Below are 8,270 nucleotides of genomic sequence, written 5' to 3'. Positions count from 1 at the left end.
AAAATTTTTTTTTTTAAAGAATGAAGGTAGGCGAAGATTTTTTTTCCTTCTCTTATAGTTGGAAGAAGAGCTGCTACAACTATACCATGTCAATGCAAACAACACACAAGATACAACATAATGGAGAAAGGACAGGAGCTTTTCTCCAGGTGGGCAGTAGGTGAGCTGAAGGAGGTGTGGCAGGAAGGAGCAAACACGGTCAGAGCGGAGCACTGGCATGGCAACATGTGTCAGGCACACGTGACACACACATGGAGCTTACAGGCTACACAGGGTTGTCATAAAAAAATACCACAAAATGGGTGGCTTATAAAACACAAATTTATTGTCTCACAGTTCTGGAGGCTAGAGGTCCAATTCAGGGTATCGGCAGTATTGATTCCTTCTAGAGGCTCTCAGAGAGAAACAGTTCCATTCTTTCTGCGGTGGCTCCTGGTGATCCTTAGTGTTCCTTGCTTTGCAGTTGTAGCTGCCTTTGTTGATATATGGCTGCCCTTCCTCTGTCTCCCTGTCTGTCTCTGTGTATCTTCTCTTCTTTCATAATGGCACTAGTCATACAGGATCAGGACTCACCCTACTCCAGTATGGCCTCATGGTAACCTAAGTGATAACATCTTCAAAGACCTTATCTCCAAACAAGATCACATGCACAGGTACTGGAGTTAGGACTTCAACATATCTTTTGTGGGGGACACAATTTAATCCATAAGAGTGGGGCTTGTGAAAACTTGGCAAATAAACAGAATGCTAGGAAAAATATTCTCGTAGATCCTGCAGTCACTCCAGGACACTGAGGGATAAGGTAGCCTCTGACCTAAGATGCAAAGGCAAAGGCAGAGGACAGCAGTGTCAGAGGTGAGATCAGACCAAGTTGAAAAGTGGAAAGGTGGCTGAGTTCAGGAGCAGACTACCGTGACAAGGAGGAAGCAATGGTAAGAAGATGAGACATGAACTGGAGGGCAAGCACATGGAGGGAAAGGATTAAGCCACTGGGATTTGGAAACAGGAGATAAAAAAAAAAAAAAAAAATGAAGCTAGACTCAACAGGTATTTAGAGCAAGATTTCTCCACTTCAGCACTACTGACGTCATAAGCCAATAACTCCTATTGTGCAGGGGTGGTGGGAGAAAGGAGCCTCTCCTGTGCACTGCAGGACGTTCAGCAGCATCCCTGGCCTCTACCCACTAGGGCCCATTCATCCCTCCCCCACAGTGTGACAACCTTAAATGTCTCAGAAATGAAGACAAACCTGTTGCTGTTGAGTTGATTCCAACTCATAGCAACCCTTATAGGACAGTGTAGAACTGCTCTATAGGGTTTCCAAGGCTGTAATCTTTAAGGAAGCAGACAGCCACATCTTTCTCCCGCAAATAGGCTGCTGGGTTCAAGCCGCCAACCTTTCACTCAGCAGCCAAGCGCTTAACCACTGCACCACCAGGGCTCCTAAAATGTCTCCAGACACTGCAAAATGTCCCCTGGGCGACAAAATTGCCCCCAGGTGCGAACCACTGGTTTAGAGGAAGAAATAGGATTGGGGAAGGGGTAGGGATATACTCACAGGAAGAGAAGAGTATCAGGAGGAAAATAACAAAAAGACAGTAAGTGAAAATTGGTGAACGGAGGGACACAGTCTGACCAAAGGGAGAAGTACAGCAAAAAATGACTGACAAAGAGAGCACGCAGGAAGGTGAGTAAAAAGCAGAAAAAGCGGAGAAAAAGACCCAAAAGGAAAATGGGAAGGCTGGACAAGAAGGAGGAATACAAGGGAACCGACTTCAAAGCAGATCACTTGGAGGGTTTAGTGACGGGTTACTGACACGAGGGGTCAGGGCCCATTAGCCTGTTATCAGGATGTGAAGATGCCGGAGCCAAATACATGTCAAACTGCATACACAAAACTTTCAGGCTCATTATAATTATACCATAGATAAATGCTGGAACTGAAAGAAGATTCGAAAGGTCCCAACTCCTTTTCTGATGCTTTATTATGGACCTCATCAGGGATTTCAAACCAAATAAACATCACTAAAAGATATGCTCAGGTCTAAACACGACTGATCAAGCAGAAAGAAGGTAAACAATCACCCGGATCTACCCCAAACAAAAAGGGATACGTGCCAATTAAGTGAAATGAAACCCAGCCAGCTTATTTTATCTGGCATTCCTTTGGGACTCTGCACTGTTGGTGAAGATTAGCGCTGAAGAATGCAAAACCATGCTGATCTTATACCATCCACTGCGGACAAGCCAACAACCTCTGAGGGCTGTGTATGTGTGTGGGGGGGGGGGTTGTGTGGGTGAGAATGTGTGTGAGTGTGGAGAGCGTGAGTGTGTGAGTTGTGTCTGTAAGTGAATGTGTGAGTGTTGTGGTATCTGTGTGTGTGTGGTATATCAGTAAGTGTGAGAATGTGTATGTAGGGTGTGGTGTGTGTACTATGTGTATGAACGTGGAGGAGTGAATATGTGTGTGATGTGTGTGAATGAGTGTGAGGCTGTGTATGTAGTGTGTGTTGTGTGTGTGAGTGTGTGGTATGTGTGGTGTGTGGATATGAGTATGTGTGTGGTACGTGGTGTGTGTGGTAATGTGAGTGTATATATGTGTGTGGTGAGTGGTAAATGTGTGTGTGAGTGCGTGGTGTGTGGGTATGAGTATGTGAAAGTGTGTGTGTATAGTGTGTAGTGTGTGTGGTGTTTGTGTGTGGTGTATATGCAGTGTGGGTATGAATATGTGAGAGTGTGTGTATGTGAGAGAAAGACCTCTCTGAAGTTCTTCCACCTTTCTTGAGCAAACCTTCGTTTTAGCTGCTTAGCCTCCTCTATTCCCTCTGGATTTCAAAGGATCAGTTTCCAATTAGAACAAGGTATTCCACAGGACTGGACTATGCTGGGCTCTGAAGTTTACAAAACATTTTTAGATATTTAGTTGTGGTGACTGAAAAGTGTTCACACTGTATTCATAATCTCCAAGTTCCAGGACTGATAAAAACCCGTTTCAGGTCCTGAGATAGAAGTGGGAGGATGGTTTGCAAAAGTGCTGGAACTCCAAGAGTTTTGAAACCTAATCTCATTCTTCTCGTGCCAGCACTCCCATGTAAACTAGCAGACCGTCTGTCTCCATGAGGATGGGTCCAGTGGATACAGTTCAACTTTGCTGCCAAAGAGAAAGGTCAGCTAACACGCAAAGGTGAGAACTCACAGGGCCAGAGGGCTGGCACAGAACTGCAGAGGGAGGGGCGTGCGCGAACAGGAACTAGAACAGACTCTCAGCATTACTGGTTCGGATGGCAAACTGTGGGCCTTCCCTGATTCTCATTATGTCCCAAGGCAAACATCCGGAATGTAGTCTGTCCTTTAGGAGAAAATTGCCTAGGTGCTCCCTTCTCCAAAGGGCAATTTAGTGTCATGTTGGGAGTATGGGCTCTGCAGCCAAAAAATGCCTGGATTCAAACCTGGCTCAGCAATTCACAAACTCCGTGACTTTGGGCAAGCTACTTAACCTCTCTGTCTCAGTTTCCTTATCTGCAAACTGCAGATGATAATATAATCAGAGACGTTGTTAGCTGCTGTGGAGTTGGCTCTGACTCATGGCGACCTTATATATAATAGAAAGAAACACGGCCTGGTCCCGTACCATCTTCACAAATTAGTGAGGGATTAGAATAAGGATTAAATGGGTTAATACTTGTAAAGTGCTTTGAACAATGTCTGCATGTACCAAGTGCTCGATAAATATTTGTTATTATTCTCTGTGCCGAAATCTTAAAAAATTATCACCATCCAATAAAAACTTGCAGGAAACAGCAGCTTGAAAGATTAGATAGGAAACTTAGGGAGCAGTGAATTTATGTTAATGGAGGAGGTACAATTTGGAAAAGGAGGGTGAGAATGATTGCACAACTTGAAGAATGTCATCAATGTCACTGAATTTGACACGTAGAAATTGTCGAACTGGTGTATGCTCTGCTGTGTATATTCACAACAACAACAAAATAAAATAAATTAAAAAAAAACTTTCAGGAATGTGGCTTTCTTGGTACTATATCACAAACGGGCCTCTGTTTGGGTGAAGAAATTTATCCCATGTTTTATTAGAACCTAGCCATCTTCACCCTGAGCTCTGAGATTTTTCTACACAATATGGACTGCCTTGTTTTCTTTAAATATAGCTGTACTGGAGGAAACCCTGGTGGCGTAGTGGTTAAGTGCTACAGCTGCTAACCAAAAGGTCGGCAGTTGGACTCCAGCAGGTGCTCCTTGGAAACTCCATGGGGCAGTTCTATTCTGCCCTGTAGGGCTGCTATAAGTTGGAATCAACTCGACAGCCAATGGGTCGGTTTAATTAGTTAGTTCTACTGGTAGATTGTGGGCTCCACAGTCAGGGCCTCTTTACACTGCGGCAACCATTCCAGTCCTGACCCAATTAGAAAAGCTCAACAGAAAACGACATCTCACCAACGGATAGACTTGAAGAGAGTACTCTTGTCACTCTAGGATTCCTCCCAGCTGGGCTTTAGCTAGCCAGCTCCTCAAGTAACATTTAAACCATGTTTTGATTTAAAAATACATAAATGTCAAACACAGTGCTCAGAAGCACAGCCACTCTCTAAGGGGAAGTATATCTATTCTAATTTCTAGCAACTGTTATTGGATTTGGCCTACCCAGAGCCTTAGTCACTCCCGGATGCCTAATTAAAGCACAATGCTAGTGACACCAATGTCAATCCTCCTACTTAGTTTAGTCTGTTCTGTGACAGGGTGTCTCTATCCTTAGCTATTTATTTCACAAAGTATCTTTTATTGAAAGCAAATTAGATGAGGCAGTGTAGATGGCGCAGCACAAAGGCACACCAACTATTGAGGAAAAACAAAAGCGTATTAAAACCCGGAACTGCTGAGCTGATTCCAACTCACGGCAACCCCGTCTGTGTCAGAGTAGAGCTGTGCCCCAGTGGGTTTTCAGGGGCTGATGTGTCAGAAGCAGATCACCAAGCCTTTCCTCTGAGGTGCCTCTGAGTGGACTTGAACTTCCAACCTCTCAGTTACTAGCCGAGCACATTAACCATGACAGGCAATAATCCCATAAGGTGGATATTGTCATTCCTATTTTATTGATGGATCAACTGAGTCTCAGAAACATTAAGCAACATGATCAAGGTCATAGAAGTGTCAAGTGGCAGAGCGGGATGTTGAACCTCGGTAAATTTCCCAGTTCCCAATGCTATGTCTCTAAGCCCTTTTTATTTTTTTAAGGCGGTAAGGTCAACCTCATATTCAGAGGAAAAACCACATTTTTAATTATGGTAAGTACCCATGCTCTGCTGGCATAGTAATAAAGTTATATTTATCCCACCATAAAAGATCTCTTGGCTCAGATCAGAAAACTTTTAAGTCAGCATTCTTCTTACCTGTCAAATTGGTTTGAAACTATATTACTGAAAAGAGTATCCTCCAATTCTCCATAAATATTAAATAAGAACTCTTAACATATGAAGTTAAGGGATATAAATGAGGTTAGGTCTACCAAAAAAAAAAAAGGCAGAGAAGTTGCTAGTATTAGCATGGCTGACACCCAAAGAGGCAGCTCATAATCCTGAGATAATTCAAATGGCATTTTCTAGACAGAGTCTTCATAGCTGGGGCCAGCAGTCCCTCCTTTACATTGGCTCCTTTTCCTTCCTTGTCCATTTCGTGGAGGACATCCTGCGGTCTTCATTGGTCACAGAAGAAGCTGCAGGACTGAGCGATGTTAGAATCTACGTCTCCACCCAGAAACCACATTTTGATTCCACAGCTTTGTTTGGTCAAGGAACTCCCCGACTCCTATAATCTCAGCAAGCTCCTTCTTGGGGGAAACCCTAGACCCAACCAAGCGGGTGCCTGTGGGGTGTGCGTATGTGTGTGTGTGCATTAGAACTTTCGAGAACAAATATGACACCCAAATTACAGGATTAAATTTTCTTGATTTCTTTTTAAACGTTTAACCAAGTAACAAGAAGCCCTTCTTTTTATATGGTTTGCTTATTTTTCTTTTAGCATCCTTTGCGCATATGAGGCTAACCAATCTCTTAAAATTGTTTTTATTTCAAAATTGGGCAAAAATTGTGTGATTCCGTTGTGGACATAGGAATCAGACATTTCTTCCGGTCTTGGGAGAAGATTCTAGAGACCCACAACTTTCAGAATTTGTACAAGTTAAAACAAAGGCAGACTCGGTGCAAAGGTGATGGACACACCCCAAAACCAGGGCTGTTAGTACCCATTTGCTGTATTAAAAACATTTTTGCTTCTTTTCGCCTCAAGCAGTCCCTCACAACAACTTGGGGATCCGTGCACCTTAATAGTCTTCAAGATGTAACCCTAATTCTTTCAGCGGACCTGGCTGTATGTCAATCAAAACTGAAACTGTTTATTTTAGGGATATTTTATCATAGCTACGTGTGTATGTATATCACTCACAATACAGGATGAACCCTATCCACACTTGTTGAATCTTGTCTCTGTGAAAACGCCTTTACCTCACAGTTGGGTGACTGTAGCTACACTGCAGGGAGACCAGCAAGAAAAATAGCTGATGCTTTGGGGTGATTAATAGGCTTTTTTCCTTGATGGCTGTTCTGAATTTTGTAACTGATCATGTAATTATCTTGAGTTGACTTCTGAGACTCTGAGAACTAATTTCTGATCTGCTTTTTATACGTAGCATAGAACTTCCTGCTTATAAGGTCCTGCCAATAATTTCACTTCCTCTTTATTTTATTGTTTGACTCTGAGTTTTCCTTTGCCTTATTGCTTTATCTAATTTTGTCCTATGTTATGGCATGTGTTTTGTCAGCCACCACACATCATTTTTATGAGGAAAATTTTAAACAAATAATAGTAGAATGAATTATGCCCCAATCGCTGCTGTTCTATTCTAGAACTTATCTTTTCTAGCGTTCTCTTTAATAGTACTATGTTGATTTTCTCCAAATAAGATGCTGGAGCCCCTTAAAACTGGGTGGGAGAGGCCATAGGTTTTATTTCAGCAGCCCTGGTGATGCAGTGGTTCAGCGTTCGGCTGCTAACCATAAAGGTCAGTAGTCCAAACCCACCAGCTGCTCTTTGGAAGAAAAGACCTGGTGATCTGTTCCAGTAAAGACTACAGCCCAGGAAACCCTACAGGGCAGTTCTACTCTGTCCTATAAGGTTGCTGTGAGTCGGAATTGTCTCGATGGTACACAACACCCTGTCCTGTGGCCTAGTTTTTCTTTCAAAAGAAAAATGGAACCTTTTGCAGGATGGCCTCTTCCCTCCAACATGGAGACTGAACACTTTTGGGGCAAGTATTGCACTAAAGTGATACAATTTCTTCAGCCAGTAAATCCCCCCCCCCCCACCCACAGTCCCAGCACCCCCAGGCTGCACTCAGTAATACTTAACAATACCTGGTCTGCACCATAAAGCCCTCGAGTCAAGGGCACTGCGAACTATACAGAGCTCTGCCTTGTCTCAAGGGCACTGCGAACTATACAGAGCTCTGCCTTGTCTCAAGGGCACTGCGAACTATACAGAGCTCTGCCTTGTCTCAGGGCAGCTGACAGGTCTATACGGAAAGCATCGCAGAGAGCAGTTTGCTGGGAAGAAAAAACCACACAGAGCCTCTTCTCAAGGAGCAGCTGGGGCCCAGTCATTCGTTTTTTGTAACATGCCTATAAAGGGGGCAGGGTGAGTCTTCTCCCAGTGTTTCACAGATGAGGGGCCGGGGCAGGTCGATGCAGGCAGGGCAGGGGCTGTGGGGCAGTGGGAGAGGGAGTAAGGGTACCAGGAAAGAAAACCTAGGACCTTTGAGGTTCTTGCCACACTCAGCCTCCACCCTGATGTCTCCCATTCAGTCTGCAGCCTGAGCAAATGCAGACGTGGTCTTTTGCAGGCCTGTTTGACTTTTCAGGGGTGGTCTCCATACATGGCCTGACACACGTCCGTCCACTGCCTGGGCTTTCTGGCCCAGACCCTCAAGCCCACACTAAATGTCCTGCTGTCAGGAGCTGCCAAAGAGTTTAAATTCCAGACCTCCAGGCAAAGGTTTCAAAAGCTCTCTGCTCCAGCTCACCTTCCCAGGAATGCTGTGACTACCTACCCTTGGGATTCCCTCCCAGGCAAACCTGGGCTGTCTGCATGACCCAGCACCCTCTCTCACACCCTGTTCTCATATGTGCTCAGTGTATATGCAAGAAGAAAATAAGGAGAAGACAAAGTTGGCTCTGACACACATCTTCTGCCACGCAGCTGCG

Source organism: Elephas maximus, chromosome 11, assembly GCF_024166365.1.
Source record: "Elephas maximus indicus isolate mEleMax1 chromosome 11, mEleMax1 primary haplotype, whole genome shotgun sequence".
Lineage (NCBI taxonomy): Eukaryota > Metazoa > Chordata > Mammalia > Proboscidea > Elephantidae > Elephas > Elephas maximus.
The sequence above is the reverse complement of the archived record's forward strand: the minus strand, read 5'-3'. Positions refer to the sequence as shown.